Genomic DNA, 22,353 nt, shown 5'->3' on the forward strand with positions numbered 1-22,353 from the left:
GAAAAAAAGATGACCGAGAGGTGATAATCATAGCCTTCTTCAAATATGAGAAGGGATGTCAGATGGAAGATGGAACAAGCTTGTTTTCTGCTGCTCCAGTGAGGAGGAACCCAAATAATGGATTCAAATGACAAGAAAGGAAATTCTGTCTAAACGTTAGGAAGAACTTTCTGATGGCCAGAGCTTTCAGACAATGGAACGTGAAATATACTCAGAGTCGCAAAGTGATTTCATGCTCTTTATTCAGCTCATAGTGGTGAGGAGGAATGAATGAATGTCCCCTCAAGGTATCTGCTTTATATACATTATTTACACAATGGGCTGCACATGATTGGCTAATTCCGGAATTCTACTGTAAGCCAATCAGGTTGTGGATTCACTTCTATCTGGAGCATGATTGGGTGGTTCCTGCCAACCAATCATACTGCTGCATTGTTCTAGGACCAATCAGACTGCTGCATTCTGAATCCTATTGTTCTAAGACCAATCAGACTGCTGCAGTTTGGATCCTATTCAACTCAGTACATAACAGAACGGATTGCCTTGGAAGGTGGTGGACTCTTCTTCATTGAAGGTTTCCAGACACAGGTTGGATGGACATCTGTCAGGAATTCTTTAGGTTTGATTACTCCATTGCAGAAGATTGGACTAGATGTCCCTTGAAGGCACCTTCCAAATCTTCAATTCTGTGATTGTGTGATTCCAGGACGAGGCAAGCAGCCTGGATGCAAGGAGCATGGAAGCATCCGAGGAGCTGTGAGAGCCAGCATGCAGAAGGAGGAGCTGTTTACCTCTTCTGGGAGAATCAGTGACCCTTGAAACAACTGATTTTGTGTTTTTCCCTCCTGCTTAGGGCTGAGACATGGAAGGCCTCAACCTCCTCAAAGTGCAGTGAGTCTTCTGCTCTCGGTTGGCTCAGACTCATCGCTGTCTCTCTTTCTGGGCATTGGGAGGTGACGGTGGAGGAAAGGAACCAAGTGTGTGACTGATCTGGGCTTGTCAGCTCTGCAATAGTATGCCTTCCTAGCAAGGGACTGAAGGCAACATGCATGGCTCTTTCCATCATTTTATCTTTGATAGTATAGAAAATAGTAGACGTCAACAGTATGGAAAAGATCCCAGGTTCCGTCCTTGTTATCTCCAGTTAAAATAAGGGAACAGGTAGCAGGTGATGCAGCAGATGACAGGGAAATACTGTATTTGCCTGAGACCCTGGGGAGGTGCTACCAGCCAGAGCAGGTAATGCTAGGGCAGTCAGAAAAATAGCCTTATCTGATACATGGAAGATGGAGCAAGCTTGCTTTCTCCTGCTCTGGAGGGTAGGACTCAAAGCAATGGCTTCACGTTACAAGAAAGGAGATTCCGACTCAACATCAGGAAGAACTTTCTGATGGTAAGAGCTCTTCAACAGTGGAATTCCCCCAACAAGTTCTGGACTCTCCTTCCTTGGAGGTTTTGAAGCAGAGGTTGGGGGGTCATCCGTCATGGATGCTTCAGTTCAGATTCCTGTATTAGAGGGGTGGACCAGGTTGTTGGGATACTGCCAGGGAGACAAAGGCCACCAGGCAGGCCTACACGTCATCTCCGGACGATCTCTCGGTCTACTGTAGAACAGCATCAGTCAATTAGCGACACGAGCCTCAGACGCATTCCAAGACTCTTGCACGCCCTTCTTGCAGAGTTTCCACAACAGAAGATTCACCCAGGAGAGCATATTTACAGCTTTATTCAACGTTGGTCAGAAGAAAGGAAAAACATGACTGCTTGCATCTGTGTTGAGGAAACAGCCAGAACAAAAGCTATATACAAAACGGAAACTCCCAGTGAGCAGGAAGTAAACAGGCATGTGACACACAACAATCATGCCTGACTCTTTTAAGGTGAAATGGTGGAACGGAACTATATCCTAACACAGATGACCCTTGGGGTCCCTTCCAACTCTACAATTCTATGATTCTCTGGTTTAAGGCAGTTTCTTATGCTCACCAGCAATGGAATCTCATGCGCTGGACACAGACTTCAGCTGCATCACCTTGTAGGCCTTTTCGGACAAATATGTGATGGTCACTTAAGTCAGGAGATCACACACCCTAAATGGCAAACACAATATGAGTATGTTGGAAAGGGACCAATGACACCTAATCCTGCTTTATAGAGGCTTCATGGGATAAGCCCACCTTCATGGGATAAGAAGGACACTGACAAACTGGAACGTGTCCAGAGGAGGGCAACCAAAATGGTCAAAGGCCTGGAAACGATGCCTTATGAGGAACGGCTAAGGGAGCTGGGCATGTTTAGCCTGGAGAAGAGGAGGTTAAGGGGTGATATGATAGCCATGTTCAAATATATAAAAGGATGTCACATAGAGGAGGGAGAAAGGTTGTTTTCTGCTGCTCCAGAGAAGCGGACACGGAGCAATGGATCCAAACTACAAGAAAGAAGATTCCACCTAAACATTAGGAAGAACTTCCTGACAGTAAGAGCTGTTTGACAGTGGAATTTGCTGCCAAGGAGTGTGGTGGAGTCTCCTTCTTTGGAGGTCTTTAAGCAGAGGCTTGACAACCATATGTCAGGAGTGCTCTGATGGTGTTTCCTGCTTGGCGGGGGGTTGGACTCAATGGCCCTTGTGGTCTCTTCCAACTCTATGATTCTATGATTCTACCCCAGTCTCAACTCCTTTGAGAAAGGACTGTTTCCAAAGAGGTGAATAAACTTGACACAAGACAATCTATAGCTGAGATAGATCTCCACCCAGGTCTCTAAAGCCCAAGGCCAACGTGATTTAGTAGGCTGCTCTCTGTCTTACAAAAACCATTAGCCCTGCCATTTTTCTTAAGCCCTCGGTAGCTTTCAGTGGTCCAGTGGTTTGTCACATGTGATCTTTCCACCAGAACTCCAGCATGTCTGCTCAGCTTGCAGCTCGTTGCAAAGAGAAAGCCTCTTCTGAGATCCGGCTGAAGCCACGTGCAAGATGAGATCCAGGGAGCGTTTTCGCTGGACTCAGCAAAAAGTAACCATCATTAGCAATGTGCTGAATCAGACCTCCAGGGGGCAGCTTTCAGAAGCTTAAGGCGAAAAATACCAGGTTTAAAAACACAGAGGAAGAGAGAATGTGCCTGGAATGAGGAAGCTGCAAATGTGCTTGGAATAAGCAAGTCATGGATCTAACAAGGCGAGTGGTGCAGCGAGAATACTTTAGTCCATGCCGAATTAGATGGTCTATCAGAAAAAATAAAGAATAAATCAAAACAGGAATTTGTTTCAAAATGGGAGGTTTTCAAAGAATATCTGAAAAATAAATATAGTAGTTTAAATTCTGTTGCAGCATTCGAGGAACTTCAGTAATAGTTGCAAGGTAGATATAAGAAATTAGATTTATTAAGAATAAGTTTAATTATGATAAAAGTGTGTATTGGCAATAAGTAATATGAAATTGAAATATGGAATAGATGGGAGGTTGGGTCTTTAGTGTTAAGACCAATATATGTTTTATTGTTTGCTAAGAAAATTATGTGTCTATGGTCATTCTTGTGTGTAATTTGGTATTTGTGTTTTTTTTTCTTTTTTCTTGTTGTATCAATAAAAATCTTTAAAATAATAAAAAAGAGAATACTTTAGCAGTTGATAAGGGAGGGAGGGGGCATTCAATCTCTTGAAGAAATTGCAAGGGTCAGTGGGGGCTAGCTGTGTCCATGTTGGAGGTAGCAGATGCATGGCTTGAATGGGCTGGATTCTTGGGGTGTGTGTGTATGGGTTTGGGAGGTTTGCTGCCCTTGTCATCAAATTAGAGATGGGCACTAGCACAAAGATGGAAAAGTGATGAAGTACCAACTAAAGAACAATGGCAAGAGAAACTGATGGAATATGCCAAAATGGCGAAGTTAACTGAAAGACATAGAGATAAAGACAATAGAGACTTTAAAAAAGACCGGGAACCATTTATGTTGTATCGACGGAATCAGTGTAAAGAAATGGACTCACTAGCAGGTTTTGAGTAAACACCTGCAACTAACAAAATTAATACAGAAGCTGTAAAGATGAGGTTAAAATGACAAGAATACAACAACATTTGATTTAAGAATGTAATTTTGAAGTTTAATTATACAAGCAGGACAAATTTATATGTAAAAAAAACCAGAAGGGGAAGTTGAAGGAAGTCATGGGGGAGGGGGAAATGGGGAATTCTTTTACTAATTATCTGTTGTGATGTCATCATGATAAAAATGTAAAAGACAATAAAAATTATTTAAAAAAACAAAAACAAATTAGAGATGGGCAGCTTCCTCAAAGGCCTCCCTGTTTAAACTTCCAAAAAGATCAAGAAAGTTTAAACCCAAAAAGATCAAGAAAGTGAAAGAAAAAAATCAAGGAGATATATATATATATATATATATATATATATATATATATATATATATGCCTGTTGTCTTTGTCCATGGAGTTTTCTTGGCAAGGATACTGGAGTGGCTTGCCGGTTCCTCCTCCAGGTGGATCACGTTTGGTCAAAACTCTCCACTATGACCTATTCATCTTGTGTGCCCTGCTCGGCGTAGTTCATAGCTTCTCTGAGTTCTTCAAGCCCCTTCGCCACGGCAAGGCAGTGATCCATGAAGGCGACTGCAAGAAGATCAAACGCATCCATTCTTAAGGAAATCAGCCCTGAGTGCTCACTGGAAGGACAGATCCAGAAGCTGAGGCTCCAGTACTTTGGCCACCTCATGACAAGAGAAGACTCCCTGGAAAAGACCCTGATGTTGGGAAAGATGGAGGGCACAAGGAGAAGGGGGCGACAGAGGACGAGATGGTTGGATAGTGTTTTCGAGGTTACCAGCATGAGTTTGACCAAACTGCGGGAGGCAGTGGAAGACAGGAGTGCCTGGCGTGCTCTGGTCCAGGGGGTCACGAAGAGGCGGACACGACTAAACGACTAAACAACAACAACATATATATATAATGTTCATGGATTTGCCAGGCAAACACGTACATAAATGTATGGGCCACATGTCTGAGGCAGCGCAGGAGGGCAACCCTGGAGCCATTTTGGCTCCCAAACTGACCAAATGTTTTCTCTGCAAGGTCAAAGGAAAATGGAAAAGCCTCCCCGTTGTCTTTTCCTTCACAAAACCTGTCTTAAGGGTATGTGTGTGTGAATAGGGTGAGCCTGTGACCTGGCTCAGGAACTAAGTATTTGTCACTACAAAAGACTGGCCAGGCTCCCCAGGGTATCCAATCAAGTAAGCATTAACAGGTAACCTGCCAGACAGGAGATAAACAATGACAGGAGATAAACAAGGCACTCAGAATTCTGCTGTAGACCGCCCTTTCTGTGATGTATGTATGATGTTTCTGGGGGTGGTCTTGGACTCCAGGGTGGGCAATTTAAAATGTCTATATAATTGTGATCACACCTGAGTTCTGGGTCCTCCTCCTTTCCTGCGTGTGAGGGGAGCACCCTGTTGCAACAGATCAATAAAGATCAGGCTTACGAGCTGCTTTGCTTCTCAATATTCTCTGGTTGGCCTCTGTTATTTTCTCCAACTGATGGAGAACCTACAAAGGACTCTATAAGGGCTCTTGTGTTCCCCATAAGGGAATAAGGGCAGATTTTCGTTTATTACAAAAGCTTGTCAGTTTCCATAGTCAAAACAGGGGCTTGCCAAAATGCCCACCCTCATGCCTGCCAGCCTCAGAAGCTCCCAGTCCCACTCTCTCTTCTCCTCTCCTCCACCCACCCACCCCAAAACCCACTCCCCTCCCATTCCCTTCCAAGCCAAGTGATGGGCAGAATGGGAAGAAGAGTCCTAGGGGTTTCAAAAAGAAGGAGTCCCTTGCCTTTCCCCCACTTCTGTTCCCATAAGAAGAATCTCTCGGATCAGGGCCAGTGGCCCATCTAGTCCAGCATCCTGTTCTTGCAGCGGCCAACCAGATGCCCCCATGGGAAACCCAGAAGCAGGACCCAAGAGCAACAGCAAAATTCTGTCCTCCTGCAGTTTCTAGCAACTGGTATTCAGTAGCGCACTGCCTCCAGCCACGGAAGCAGAACACAGCCATTGGGTTAGTAGAGACAACTGTTGGAGATGTGGGAGTAAAAATGCGAACTTAGTACATACGTGGATTAGCTGCCCGGTGATAAGATCATTTTGGTGCAAGGTGAGGATATCTATAATAAGAGTAATAAAAAGAAATTGTTATTTAGGGGAATTGAATTTAATTCTAAATTATATTCCAGAAACGTGGGAGATTTCAAGGAATGTACCGTGCTATATTAGAAGCAAAAAAAAACTTGTTTTGATGAATTGGAAGAGCCGCAAAAAATATTCCATTGAACACATGGATTGATAATATGGACAGATTAGCTACATATGAATGAATTGCATGTCAACGCAAATTAAGAATGGATAAATATGAAGAAATCTGGAATGAATATTTAAGCGATAAGGCGGATAGTGGGGGGAAGTGGAGGGAGGAGAGAGAGGTGGGGAAATATTGTTAAAAGGGGGCAGTCATTGGTATATCAGTGCATTTAAATCTGAATTGTCAAATTGTGTTATTATTGTTATTATGGTTTTTGTTGTAGTGTCTTTAGCGGTTGTTGTTTGTATCAAAAAAATGATTAAATAATTTTTTAAAAAACCACAGCCATTGGGTTAGTAGCCACTGATAGTCTTGCTACCCTCCATGAATTTGTCTAAGCCTCTTTGAAAGCCGTTCTTGTTGGTGGACACGTGTAGATAAGCAGCACGTCAGAAGACGAATCCTGGTCACTCCTGGAAGATAAGTTTCCCCAAGGACTGCTACAAATGCAACAACCCAATGGAGAACTCCATGTCCCAGCAGCCACTGAGGTCTCCTTCCTGATAAGGAGCATCTCAAGAAGCAGGGGCACCAGAACAGTTATTGCAACCCTGGTGTTGGTCCTCACTCCTGTTTTCCACAGTAAGCAGGCATCTGGGAGAGATCTGCAAGAAACAGACAAGATGCACCTCAGTCTCACCAGCTGAAGCACCTGGCATGGGAACCTGGGTGCCACAATTTCAAGACCCTGCTGAATGCAAGATGACACTAGCGGACGAAATCTAGGGAAATCAGAGAAACCTTGCTGTGTGGGCTGTGAAGAAGTCCTTGCTCAAATTCTAAACCTATGTTGATGTTCTAACTCCTGGTTGGCCACAGTGTGCCCACAAATGTCACTCTGGATCTGCAAGAAGACGACGACACGGAAACATGCGATTCCATCAGTCAAAGTGGTTGAGCTGAAAGGTAGGCTAGATGGACCTGATCCAGCACGGCTTTCCTTATTTGCTTACGCTAGGTCCTAATGCCCCTTCATGGATCACTGCCTTGCCGTGGCGAAGGGGCTTGAATAACTCAGGGAAGCTATGAGCTATGCTGTGTAGGGCCACCCAAGATGGACAGGTCATAGTGGAGAGTTTTGACCAAACGTGATCTACCTAGAGCAGGAACTGGCAAGCCACTCCAGTATCCCTGCCAAGAAAACTCCATGGACAAAGCAGGCTGATTGCCGAAGAACTGATGCTTTTGAATTCTGGTGCTGGAGGAGACTCTTGAGAGTCCCATGGACTGCAAGAAGGTCAAACCTCTCCATTCTGAAGGAAATCAGCCCTGAGTGCTGACTGGAAGGACAGATCGTGAAGCTGAGGCTCCAAGACTTTGACCACCTCATGAGAAGAGAAGACTCCCTGGAAAAGACCCTGATGCTGGGAAAGATGGAGGGCACAAGGAGAAGGGGACGACAGAGGATGAGATGGTGGGACAGTGTTCTCAAAGCTACCAGCATGAGTTTGACCCAACTGCGGGAGGCAGTGGAAGACAGAAGTGCCTGGCGTGCTCTGGTCCAGGGGGTCACGAAGAAGCGGACACTGAAGCACGTGAATGTTCTAGTTCTATTGATGCAACGAAAGCTGAACCATTGTCACTGCAAGGAAGAAGAAGAAATGAGGCAAGGAAGAAGGGCTACCCCTATGCTATCCATAAAATCAGTTATCAGTAATCAATATATTCATATATGCTCACACATAATCAGGGCTTACAGTATTTTATAATCCATTTTGAATCAAAGGGAAACTGTGCCTTAGCTAACTGCATATTGCTTGAAACAGCAAAATTAGGAGCCGACCTTTCCCCTACAAACATCTGTGTACCCTGGACAAGGGGAAGACGTGAATCAGAGATTCTGGTACAAAATCCCCTCAGATACAGGCTAAATTAATCCACAGAACAGGAAGAGCAAAACCGCAAAAACTCCAAACTCCCTGTCCTGTCATAACTAGGAGAGAGGTTAGACAGAGCGTCACTGCGAGCATCGGAAAGCAGAACTAGAACTCCGTGCTTGACCAGTGCTTGACCAGGAGCTGGTAGCATGGCAAGAAGCTTGCTAATTGGCTAACAATATCGTTTTTGCTGACAATATCGTGACTGTCTCATGGTTGTCTCATGATCTATGATTTGCTGTGATCTGCTCAGGTATAAGACCTCTGGATTTCTGTCAATCGGGGTCCCAGTTCCTTTTGGAAGAGATTCCAAACTGGGTCCTTATTGCCTGGCAATAAACTTCACCTTCTTATTCTCCATTGCTGAGTCTGCCTGATCCTTATTTAACACCAAGCAAGTACCTGCTTACGTTCACGTGCTTCAACACGACTAAACAACAACAAGGTCCTGATGTGCCCAGACTGACATGAATCATCACACGCAACTGAACGATTGTCTCCTCCAAACCCAGCCCGCCAATTCTGCTGCAAGAGAACCACACAGCTTTTCCCAGCTCCCTGCCCACTTCTGCCTGAGGTAAGGTGCCTAAAGTTTATCGCAGAGAAAAGGAGCAGGAGATAATGGCACTTCTGAATACGCTAATGTATGCTAATATGTGCTGAGTGTCATGGCTCCTCGGCTTGTGCTGGGACTATCTCAGGACAGCTTCATGGTGACGGGAATTTAAAAGCAGCAAAACAGCCTTGTCGGGGGAGGTCATGATCATTTCCGACAAGGGTGACTTATCCCTGTCACTCTCCCGGTGAAAGCTACTAAGCCGTCACCCCAAGGCACCCAAAGATCTGATTAATATTTCACCGTATTCTAAGAAATGCTCACCAATTAACTCGCCCAAGTCCATGATCAATTAAACATGAAGTTATAGGGAAACTTCGCAGGGAGGAGACGACGACGAGAAGAGACGGTGGGCTGACGTCTTTCTTTTTCCTCTTTGGCAGTGAGCTTCTCAAGTCAGCCTCAGAGCGGGAGAGGCTTCCAGAGGGGGAAGAAATCATTACAGAGATAATAAATGAAATATTTAAAATGGCATTAATACCACAACCCAACCCTTGCCTGTTGAATTTTGTCAAGGTTGTAATGAAATCTCCCAAGTATTCGTGTGTCTATGATTTATTTATCGGCTGCAGCTGGAATTACACTGGCAAGGTTTTGGGAATCGAATAAGAGGCACCTCCCCAAACGATGGGATAAGTAAGGTTTGGGGTGTTTTTTTATCCCATGGATTAAACTGACTGGCTATCATATGGGAGAGGGCCACACATGGACCTGGGGAAGAATATTTATTGTGCTGTGATATTTATGCTTATTGTCAAATTTTAAAAAGTGAGTCCTATTGGATTCAGTAATAGCATTCAATAATACTTCTGACCATACATGCTCAGCGTGGCTCTCGTGGGAATTGTTTTTGGTTATTTAATAATTGTTGGAATCATAGAATTGTAGAGCTGGAAGGGACCCCGAGGGTCATCCAGTCCAGCCCCCTGCAATGCAGGAATCTCAGCTCAAGCATCCATGACAGATGGCCATCCAACCTCTGCTTGAAAACCTTCAAGGAAGGGGAGTCCTAAGGATTAGAACCTAAGAATGTAAGAAGAGCCTGATGAATGAGGCCAATGACCTGTCAGGTGTGCGTGCAGGAGCCAGGCCCTGTGACCAGTAGGGCTTCTCAGGACTGGGGCCTTCCTAAGTTTGTTCTGGAGAGGCAAGGTGTGGCCGCACAGGTGAGGCCGCTTGGTAACTCACAGCACCTGGTGGCAAGAGCTGGGAAGGGATATAAGGTCAGCATTTCCCTTCGGCTCTTTGCCACAGCAACACGTTCCCTGCCTTGATGCGTTTGGCTTCTTGCTTCCTGATCCTTGAACCTCAACTTCTTGACTCCTTGCTTCTTGATCCTCGGACCCCTGACTTTGTGACTCCTTGCTTCTTGATCCTCGGACCCTTGACTTCCTGACTCCTGGCTTCCGGACTCCCGTTCCTGCTCCCACCCCACCATCTTTCCCCTGGTCCTGACGTCCCCTGCAGGGACTTCGATTGTCCATGAATCGGACCGTGACATGACCCATCTAGTCGAACATCTTATCCTCACACTTGCCAAACAGATGCCTTTGGGGAACCAGCAAACGGGACTCAACCACCAAAGCCCTCTCCCCTTCCCTGGTTTCCAGCGTTCGCATTCGGAAGCTCCAGCTGTGGAGCCAGAACATAGCCTTCTCCTTCATTAATTTGTCTAATCCTTCAAAAGCCATTGAGGTAGCTGGCCACCACTGCCTCATGCAGAAGGGGGTTCCACAGTTTAACTACTCGCTGCGTAAATAAGAACGGTGGTGGTTCGAATCCCCGCAACAGGGTGAGCTCCCGTTGCTCGGTCCCAGCTCCTGCCAACCTAACAGTTCTAAAGCACATCAAAGTGCAAGTAGATAAATAGGTAGCACTCCGGCAGGAAGGTAAATGGCATTTCCTGCACCGCTCTGCTTCGCCAGAAGCGGCTTAGTCATGCGGCTTAGTACGCCAGCTCCCTCAGCCAATAAAGCGGGATGAGCGCCGCAACCCCAGAGTCGTCCGTGACTGGACTTAACGGTCAGGGGTACCTTTACCTTTAATGCATGGGTAGGCAAACTAAGGCCCAGGGGCCGGATACAGCCCAATCGCCTTCTAAATCCAGCCTGCGGACGGTCTGGGAATCAGCATGTTTTTACATGAGTAGAATGTGTCCTTTTATTGAAAATGCATCTCTGGGTTATTTGTGGGGCATATAAATTTATTCATCCCCCCAAAAAAAAATATAGTCCAGCCCCCCCCAAGGTTTGAGGGACAGTGGACCAGCTGAAAAAGTTTGCTGACCCTTCTTTAATGTGTCCTGAATTTCCCACCATTCAGCTTCATTGGCTGTCCACGAGGTCTGGAGAAAAACTCTTCCTTTCCTGCTCTCGCCATGCCAGTAATCGCTTTGCAAACTTCTATCAGGTCACCTCTTCTTCTCTTTCCCCCATAAACTGGGAAGTCCCCCCCGCTGCATCCTTTCCCCATAGGGGACTCGCTCCGTCTCCTTGATCACTTTGGGGTCCTTTTCCTGAATCTTTCCCAACCCTATAATGTCCTTTTTGAGGGGAGGTGGACTACCGAAGACAGTATTCCAAATGTGGTCCCATCACATATTTGTATAATGGCATCATGCTGCCGACACTTTTATTTTCAATTTCTTCCCTAATGATCCTTTGCATGGAATTAGACTGAAGATAGATGCCAAATGAATGTTAGGAAGAATTTCTTGCCCAACATTTATTTTTTATATTTACAATGTGTTTTTTTGTGTATTTCTGCGTTATCTATATAATGATAGCCATTGCAAACACATTTTTGTTTTAAAACAATATGTTTGCTTTAGCATTGGTGTTCCGTTTGTATTCACTGTTTTGTTTAATTAGCTCTTTGTTACCCCCCCCCTTTAAAATCACTTTCATTTTGTTATTTGCTCATTAAATGCACGCTCATTTGGGTAATTGCTTTGTTTTCTTTCTCCTGTTTCCTTGCTGTTTCCTTTTTTCTTTGGGTTTTTTTTTGCCATCTTGAGTGGTGACAGTGGGAACAGCAGACCAGATTTCAGAAGCCATTCCTCATGGCTGCCATCGCATTTCCTCAAAATGCCTTGAATGTTGCATTGCTCTGAAGCATTCCTGGGAAAGCTGGGGTGGCTACCATGCAGGGCCACTAATTTTTGGTTTATGTGGCACCCACTATTCTCTCTCTCCGACTTTTATATCCCCCTCACCTCCCCAGGATTCCAGGTTCTCCTCCCCCTCCTCATTAAACCCTGAAAACAACCCTGGCTAGGCTGAGAGGCAGTGAGTCTCTGAAGGTCCCTCCATGAACATCATGCCTAAGTGATGATTTGTTTTTTTTTGTTTTTTTAAAAATAACTTTTTTTATTCAAAATTGAAACAAAACATATTATCCAAAAACATATCCTCCTTATCCCCCCCCATTTTTCCTCCCTCCCCCCACAGAACCCACCCACCCCCAGACTTCCCTCAGTTCCAGTCTTTGATTTCTCTAAAAATGCTGTTTTCTGCATGTTACACAGTTGTATAGATCCTCAAACTATTTAGCTGATTATTATCAATAAAAAATTTGTGAATGTTTATTCAAAGCCAGCCAAGGAGTCCAGTTTGCTTTGTTGCGCCTTCAAATACTTTGTAAACGGTTCCCATTCATCTTTAAAGTCATCTTTAAAGTTATCCTTGTCCCATAGCTTATACAGTGGTACCTCGGGTTACATACGCTTCAGGTTACATACGCTTCAGGTTACACACTCCGCTAACCCAGAAATAGTGCTTCAGGTTAAGAACTTTGCTTCAGGATAAGAACGGAAATCAGGCTCCGGCGGCGTGGCGGCAGCGGGAGGCCCCATTAGCTAAAGTGGTGCTTCAGGTTAAGAACAGTTTCAGGTTAAGAACAGACCTCCAGAACGAATTAAGTACTTAACCCGAGGTACCACTCAGTTTTGCCAGTTCTGCATAGTCCATCAATTTTTCTTGCCGTGATTCTTTAGTTGGGGTTTCTTCAGTCTTCCATCCTTGTGCTACCAGAACTCTCGCGGCCGTTGTCGCATACATGAAGATGTTTTTCAGCTTTTTTGGCAGATCTTTCCCTACACTCCCTAATAAAAATGCTTCAGGTTTTTAAACAAATGTTAAATGGAACATTTTCTTCAATTCGTTGTATATCATTTCCCAAATATTTTTAATTACCTTACAATCCCACCACATATGATAAAATGTCCCCTCCTTTTCCTTACATTTCCAACATATCTTTGAACTAGCTTTGTATATTTTCCCTAACTGCACTGGTGTTGTGTACCATCAGTAGGCTGAGTGAGGATTTGAACTCGGGTCTCCCAGGCCCTAATCCAGCATTCTAACCACTCCTCTCTATTCACCTTGTTACAAACCACAGTGTGGCTTGTGCAAAGAACAACACAAGAATCGCCTAAATCAGGCACGTCCAACTCCCAAGAGAATGCAATCTATTCTCAGTATTAAAAAACTGTCATTGTCATTGGAGAGAGAAGGAGCATACATTGGGGGAGGACTGTCCAGAGTTTTTGAGCTTTTTGGGGGGCAGAGGGACCTAGCGCCAGGGGCAGGGGGCAGCTACATTCCTTGCCCACAATCAAACAGGATGCCGCAATCAACCTGCAATAAACGTGGAACACCCCAGAGATCTATCTGTAGATTGTGGTCGACTGGTTGGACATATCTGGCCTAAATGAATAAATCCAGCTGGTGTGGAGGATTCCCTGGTCCTGAATGGGGCAACTGTGCCTCTGAAGGACCAGGTGCGCAGCCTGGGAGTCATTCTGGACTCACAGCTGTCCATAGAGGCACAGGTCAAATCTGTGTCTAGGGCAGCTGTTTACCAGCTCCATCTGGTACGCAGGCTGATACCCTCCCTGCCCACAGACTGTCTCGTCAGAGTGGTGCATGCTCTGGTTATCTCCCACTTGGACTACTGCCATGCGCTCTACATTGGCTACCTTTGAAGGTGACCCAGAAACTGCAATTAATCCAGAATGCGGCAGCTAGACTGTTGACTGGGAGCAGCCACCAAGACCATATAACACCGGTCCTGAAAGACCTGCATTGGCTCCCAGTATGTTTCCAAGCACAATTCAAAGGGTTGGTGCTGACCTTGAAAGCCCTAAATGGCCTCAAAGGCCCAGTAGACCTGGAGGAGCATCTCCACCCCCATCGTTCTGCCCAGACACTGAGGTCCAGCGCTGAGGGCCTCCTGGCAGTTTCCTCACTGTGAAAAGCAAAGCTACAGGGAACCAGGCAGACAGCCTTTTCAGTAGTGGCACCCACCCTGTGGAACGCCCTCCCATCAGATGTCAAGGAAATAAACAGCTACCTGACATTTAGAAGACATCTGAAGGCAGCCCTGTTTAGGGAAGTTTTTAACGTGTGACATTTTAATGTAGTTTTAATCTTTCCAGAAGCCGCCTACAGTGGCTGGAGAAACCCAGCCAGATGGGTGGGATGCAAATAATAAATTATTATTATTATTATTATTATTATTATTATTATTATTATTATTATTATTTGGTGCTGGAGGAGACTCTTGAGAGTCCCATGGACTGCAAGAAGATCAAACTGATCCATTCTGAAGGAAATCAGCCCTGAGTGCTCACTGGAAGGACAGATCCTGAAGCTGAGGCTCCAAGACTTTGGCCACCTCAGGAGAAGAGAAGACTCCCTGGAAAAGACCCTGATGTTGGGAAAGATGGAGGGCACAAGGAGAAGGGGACAACGGAGGACGAGATGGTTGGACAGTGTTCTTGAAGCTACCAGCATGAGTCTGACCAAACTGCGGGAGGCAGTGGAAGACAGGAGTGCCTGGCGTGCTCTGGTCCATGGGGTCACGAAGAGTCGGACACGACTAAACCACTAAACAACATCATTATTATTATTATTATTATTATTATTATTATTATTATTATTACAGAAATCCCACGAACTGACTGCTTTCAGTTGATGGGGTGGGGAGTCTGCAGCACGCGGAGATGTTTCTGGAGTGCCGTCTGAAATGCACTTTTCTCTCAGTCCACAGTTCCCCAACCTCCTTTATTTTGTCTGCCGTGTTTCTTAGGAAGAAGCAATCGATGGATGCTCAGTGTGTTGACAGAAACACACCATGTCCTTCTGCCCACGAGTTATGGTAACTGTTACAGCACATGAAAATTCAAATCTATTAGACTGGCAAGCCATTGTGATTCGAAATGATAAGCCTGGGTGGCTGTGCTCCCCCCTCCCTTGTCCTCCTGCTATTAGGAATAATTGAGTTTTACAATTGCCCGTGCTAATGTTTGCCTCGTCGCCAGTTTTCTCTCTCCTTTTTTGCCATTATCCTGCATGCAAGGAGACAGCCTTGTGTATTAGTTATGTACTTTCTTGCTGTCTCTGGTCTTGATTAAAACTCCTTGATTAAAAGTCTGCTTTTGCTAATAGCTGTATGAAAGCCATTTTGCCTCTGCTTTTACTCTCCCCTTCGCCAGCAATCAAAGATGCTAAATGCTCCGTCTGACACAACAGCGCATCTCTCTCCACAAAGAATATAATAGCCTGAACAATAAATGGAAAGCTGGGTTCCTTTTATAAATTGTTTTCCCATTATAACAAGAAAAAGAAAGAAAGAAAGAAGCAGCGCTGTAAATTACTCTGAACTGACCACATCGTGCCAGCGGGGTTAAAATCCATTAATGTCTCGTCCGTTTTGAAATGTCCGCTTTGGAAATATGAGGATCGCAAATTTCATCATTGCTTTTGGGCAAATGAGTGAGAGACGAAAGGAATTTCTATAGAAGGGACGTGATTTTCTGCAATGTTCTGCTCTGCTCCCCTTCCTACCCCAGTCACTTCCCCTGGCATCTGGCATCACATACAGTGGTACCTTGGAAGTCGAATGGAATCTGATCCCGAAGTCCGTTTGACTTTCAAAACGTTGGGAAACCAAGGTGCGGCTTCCAATTGGCTGCAGGAAACTCCTGCAGCCAATCAGAAGCTGCGGAAGCCGCGTCAGATGTTTGGGTTCCAAAGAATGTACATGAACTGGAACGCTCACTTCCGGGTTTGTGGCGTTCGGGAGCCAAAACGTTCAACTCGCAAGGTGTTCGGGAACCAAGGTACAACTATATCCACTTTAAAGCCTCCCTTCAAAGCCACCAAGAGGACTGCACACTTGGGGGGGGGGCAGCTAAAAAAGGGAAGGAAGGGACAAATGCCTGGATTCCGAATCCTGTAGCAATGGGTGAATAGCAATGTTTTATTGGAATTTGACCTGGACATTCAGTAAAAAGTTCATTTTTGGTGCCATTGTGCATTTACCTTGAGATGCAATATTGTCCTGAGTTTTCAGAGCTGACGGAATGGGGATGGGGGTGCAAGTATGGGATGGCTGCTGGTTTGGAGGTTTGGGGCTGCTTTTAGGATGAGAACCATCTGCCTGAGCTCCTGCCTGCTCCCTCCCTGCTCTCCCTTGATATATGGAAATAAAGGGATATTACAAACAGAGCAAGTCTCTGACCAGGAAACAGACTCTGAGAAACAGATTTGGAATGCCTCATTTTTCAGGAAAGTGGGAATTGTGGGAGGTATTCCATTGGCGGTGGGGGTCGTCGGGGGACGGTTCAATACCAAATTCCCAATCAGTCAGACTTTATTTAGTAATGCATGTTAGAATTCCTGCTCCATGATTGCAGTCATGGGATTGTTGTCTTTCACATGACGGTGTATGTTTTGACTCCACCGCGTGGGAAGTGATGGAGACAGGATGTTTGTGTTATTGTGTTCCGTGAAGTGGTACTATTGTCCTTTGTTCTTTTTCTCTTTGCTGTCTGATGCTAGAGAGAGAGGGAGCCATGTTGCAGTGCTCCGTGTGTGTTTATATGTAAATAAAGTAGATTAGCCAAAATGCTGAGTTGCTGAGGTCTGTCACGCAAGGTGCGCAAACTCGGCGGATCCCTAAGTGTGCCGGTGTCTGTTGGCATCGGTTGCTGTGATGTTCGGGCTGAAGAAAGCTTTTGAAGCTCCCGAACGATCGACCAGGAGGGAGGGAACATGCCAGTTGGGCATTTGTCTCTGCCAGGGTTCTACTTGAGTCTAGAACAAGCTCCTGAAAGTCCTGAAGTATTTGTGGGAATATATCCATTAGTACACACCCTATATGGGAAATATGTGTCATCTTGGCTGTTAAGCCAATCACCTTCTGCCATCCCATCACCTCACCACCTCTCATCTAACCATAGTTCTTCGAAATGCTTACTCAACCCAGGTTTTCTTTGCTGTATATGCAGACGCCTTCTTGCCCCTTAGCTGCAGTTGTTTTCCACTCTACAAGCCAGCACCAGATTCCTCCTAAGGTGATTCTTACCAGTTTTGCGGTCAGCCAGCACTCTTGCTTTGTGACAGTGATAATGGGTTTTGCAGAATTTCTACCTCAGGGTGTGTCAGGCAACAGAGAGAAGGCGAAACAGACAACCATTATATCAATGCTGTACAGTGGTACCTCAGGTTACATACTCTTCAGGTTACATATGCTTCAGTTTACAGACTCCGCTAACCTAGAAATAGTGCTTCAGGTTAAGAAGTTTGCTTCAGGATAAGAACAGAAATTGGGCTCCAGCGGCGCGGCGGCAGCCGGAGGCCCCATCAGCTAAAGTGGTGCTTTAGGTTAAGAACAGTTTCAGGTTAAGTACGGACCTCCGGAACGAATTAAGTACTTAACCCGAGGTACCACTGTATTATAATTATGGCCAGCTCATTGTATCTGGGCTTTTCAAATGAGCGGCCAATAGAAGCCTTGCAGGTGACTCATGCCTTGCAGTGAGCCAGTGTGGTGTGGTGGTTAAGAGCGGTGGACTCGTAATCTGGTGAACCGGGTTCGCTTCCCCGCTCCTCCACGTGCAGCTGTTGGGTGACCTTGGCCAGTCACACTTTTCTGAAGTCTCTCAGCCCCACTCACCTCACAGAGTGTTTGTTGTGGGGGAGGAAGGGAAAGGAGAATGTTAGCTGCTTTGAGACTCCTTCGGGTAGTGATAAAGCAGGATATCAAATCCAAACTCTTCTTCTTCTTCTTCAAGCTCTGCCTTGAAGGCCTCATTGAGTTTATGGAAGAGACTGAAGACCCACTTCAAGCCATGAGGTAATGTTCAAACACTGCTTCGTTCCACCTCCAAGAGCACCAGCTGTCCAGGCTCATGAATTCCACCAACGAGCTTCAGAGTTACCTTACGAGAAGTTTTGAAACATGCTCTGGTTACAAAAAGGAGATAAACCGGTAAATATGATATCTATAAGGTGATGAGGAATCTATTGAAAACAAATTCAATAGAGGCCATCAAGACTAAATGAATGTTTTATTAGATATATAAATCTTGTGCTCCACTATTAAGTCCCGCTTGGATTTATTAAATTCTGTGTGCTTTGAGGAACACACTCGAATTGTAATAAAAAAGACGGATTGAATCTCATCAAATGTTAATAATCCTCAAGCAGGTCGATTAGATCTTCTGCGATGTGGGTGAATATTGGAAGCCCTAATATTTGTTGGGAAACATTCGGCAATCAGAGGCGGTGGGCATGAAGCTATGACGGCTGCAAGGTATGAGGCTGGCGAGTTCTCCTGCTCAGGTTCTACACTGCTCACTTAACAACCTAAGAAGAGTCTGCTGGGTCAGGCCCATTGTGCTGGTCCCGGGAGGGTTTACTGTGCGGCGTGGTCAAAGTCCGGTCCTAGGTCAAGGGTAAGAAGACTGTCCATCAGGGGCGAAGCAAAGGTCCAAAGCAAGGGGTCAGGCGTGGTCAGGAACTCAGGAGAGCAGGACAGGGTGCAGGCAGGAACAGTTCACCAATGATGTTGCTCCTGCAACCTGGGACTGGGCTGGCCGGCTTTTATCTGCCCTGAGGCATAGGGCGGCCCCGATCCTCTGGTGACTCGCCTCTCCTGGCCTGGAGGCGAGCACTCCTCCTGCGAGAACTTAGTTCCCTCTGCCTCTCTGCCCTGAGCCTCTGCAGCTCAGGAGAGGCTGGAGGGTGACCGGACCCAGAGGCAACCTCAGCTTCCCCTGACGGGGCTGAGAGTGGAGCACCTGCAGGCAATGGGTCCTCCATCACCTCAGGGGCCAGAGCAGACTCAGCTGGTGCCTGCACCTGAGGACCCAGCACAGGTGAGGACCGTTCAGGCTCAGGCCCCAGCCCCAGCTCAGTTGGTTCTGGAGGCGGGGACTCCTGTGCAGGCTGGGATCCCTCAGGTTCAGATTCTGAATCGGATTCCCAGGCCATCACACCCATCTAGTCCAGCACCTTCTCCCCCCAGTGGCCAACCAGATGCCCCACTGGGAAACCCACAAGCAGGATCCGAGCCCAAGAGTTGAAGCCCCTCCTGTGGCTTCAAGCAGCTGGTGTTCAGAAGCATTGCTGTCTCCAGCTGTGGAGATGGAGCAGAACAATCCTGGCTTGTAATAATAATAATAATAATAATAAATTTACTTATACCCCGCCCTCCCCAGCCAAGACTGGGCTCACGGCGGCTAACACTAGGTATAAAAACAATTCATTAAAATACAACTTAAAAACAGGATGAAAATACAACTTAAAATGCAGCCTCATTTCAATGGAAGCCCAGATCAAAAACTGTTTGGGGGAAGAAAACGTCAAGTCTTCACCAAGGCCAGCTATCCAGACTGGTCCTACGTGGGCCAGGAAAAAGCCAGGGAAGTCCTCAAATAGGGGTTTCATCACAGAAGGAAAAGGAAAGAAGGGGAGGGGATCAAGTTGATTCCAAGCCAAAGGCCAGGCAGAACAACTCTGTCTTACAGGGCCTGCGGAAAGAAATCAGATCCTGCAGGGCCCTGGTCTCAGGAGACAGAGTGTTCCACCAGGCCGGGGCCAGTGTTGAAAAGGCCCTGCTCTGGTTGAGGCAGGGGTCTGCAACCTTTAAGACAAAAAGAGCCACTTGGACCCATTTCCGAAGAAAAAAAAACTGGGAGCCGCAAAGCTCGTCATTATAAAAATAACTTTTTTGTCACTTTTTTATTATTTCTTTGTTTGACCCCTCAGAATGACTCCTCCTCATAGAAATAAACATTAAATTAACAAGTTACCTTTTTGTGTGTGTGTGTTCTTCACTCCCCTTCAAAACAGTGACCAGCGTACATGCCCCCTTTCAATGCAGTGACCAGCGTACATGCCCCTTACAATGTAGAGGGCGGGTGGGTGGGAAGGTGACGTCGGGACGGTGCGTGACTAACGCACGCACCGCCCCCATGCGACGTCACAGCCAGTACAGCGCCCGCCAAAGTGGGGAGTGTTGGGGCGCACAATGCGCCTCCTCCCCTCGCTAGTATCCGCCCCGGAGCCACGGCAAAGGTGTAAAAGAGCCACATGCGGCTCCGGAGCGACCCCTGGGTTGAGGCTAATCTGACTTCCTTAGGGCCTGGGATCTCTAGGGTGTTGCTATTTATGGACCTTAAGGTCCTCTGCGGGGCATATTGGGAGAGACGGTCCCGTAGGTACGAGGGCCATTGATAGTCCTCTCCTCCTCCATGAATTTGCCCAATCCTCTTTCGCTAAGTATTTGTAGCTCAGCTGTATTGTTTCTTTTTCTCTCTCCTTTCATTCCTTTTTCTTGTTCTATTTGTTCTTCTTCGAGGCTTCTAACTGCTTTCTCTCCCTATGTAACAAAAGGAAACAGACGTATTTGATGGCGGGAGGAAGCTGCCAAGGTGGATGGTCTTCGCCGCTACCGGTGGGAGAGAGTTCCGCAGCTGAACTCTCCACCGCATGAAGAAGTTTGCCCTTCACATTTGTTTTCGTGGAACTTGCAGAGGAGAATTTGCTTAGGGATATGGATAACAGACCGCTTCATGGATCACTGCCTTGCCGTGGCGAAGGGGCTTGAAGAACTCAGAGAAGCTATGAACTACGCCGAGCAGGGCACACAAGATGAACAGGTCATAGTGGAGAGTTTTGACCAAACGTGATCCACCTGGAGGAGGAACCGGCAAGCCACTCCAGTATCCTTGCCAAGAAAACTCCATGGACAAAGACAACAGGCATATAAAAGTTATGACGCTGGAAGATGAGCCCCTCAGGTCGGAAGGCGTCCAACATGCTACTGGGGAAGAGCGGAGGGCAAGTACAAGTAGATCCAGAGCTGATGAAGCGGCTGGGCCAAAGCCGAAAGGACGCTCAGTTGCGGATATGCCTGGAAGTGAAAGGAAAGTCCAATGCTGTAAAGAAAAATATTGCATAGGAACCTGGAATGTAAGAACCATGAACCTGGGTAAGTTGGAGGTGGTCAAAAATGAGATGGCAAGAATAAATATTGACATCCTGGGCATCAGTGAACTAAAATGGACGGGAATGGGCAAATTCAGTTCGGATGACCATCACATCTACTACTGTGGGCAAGAAACCCGTAAAAGAAATGGAGTGGCCCTCATAGTCAACAAAAGAGTGGCGAAAGCTGTACTGGGATGCAATCTCAAAAATGATAGAATGATCTCGATACGAATCCAAGGCAGACCTTTTAACATCACAGTAATCCAAGTTTATGCACCAACCACTGGTGCTGAAGAAACTGAAATAGACCAATTCTATGAAGACTTACAAGACCTTATAGAAGTGACACCAAAGAAGGATGTTCTTCTCATTATAGGGGATTGGAATGCTAAAGTAGGGAATCAAGAGATAAAAGGAACAACTGGCAAGTTTGGCCTTGGAGATCAAAACGAAGCAGGGCAAAGGCTAATAGAGTTCTGTCAAGAGAACAAGCTGGTCATCACAAACACGCTTTTCCAACAACACAAGAGACGACTCTACACATGGACATCACCAGATGGGCAGTATCGAAATCAGATTGATTATATTCTCTGCAGCCAAAGATGGAGAAGCTCTATACAGTCAGCAAAAACAAGACCTGGAGCTGACTGTGGCTCAGATCATCAGCTTCTTATAGCAAAATTCAAGCTTAAACTGAAGAAAGTAGGAAAAACCACTGGGCCGGTAAGATACAATCTAAGTCAAATCCCTTATGAATACACAGTGGAAGTGAGGAACAGGTTTAAGGATTTAGATTTGGTGGACAGAGTGCCTGAAGAACTATGGATGGAGGCTCGTAACATCGTACAGGAGGCAGCAACGAAAACCATCCCAATGAAAAGGAAATGCAAGAAAGCAAAGTGGCTGTCAAACGAGGCCTTACAAATAGCGGAGGAGAGAAGGCAAGCAAAATGCGAGGGAGATAGTAAAAGATACAGGAAATTGAATGCAGATTTCCAAAGAATAGCAAGGAGAGACAAGAAGGCCTTCTTAAACGAGCAATGCAAACAAATAGAGGAAAACAACAGAATAGGAAGAACCAGAGATCTGTTCAAGAAAATTGGAGATATGAAAGGAACATTTCGTACAAAGATTACCATAATAAAGGATAAAAGTGATAAGGACCTAACAGAAGCAGAAGACATCAAGAAGAGGTGGCAAGAATACACAGAGGAATTATACCAGA

Source organism: Podarcis raffonei, chromosome 1, assembly GCF_027172205.1.
Source record: "Podarcis raffonei isolate rPodRaf1 chromosome 1, rPodRaf1.pri, whole genome shotgun sequence".
In the NCBI taxonomy this organism is placed as follows: domain Eukaryota; kingdom Metazoa; phylum Chordata; class Lepidosauria; order Squamata; family Lacertidae; genus Podarcis; species Podarcis raffonei.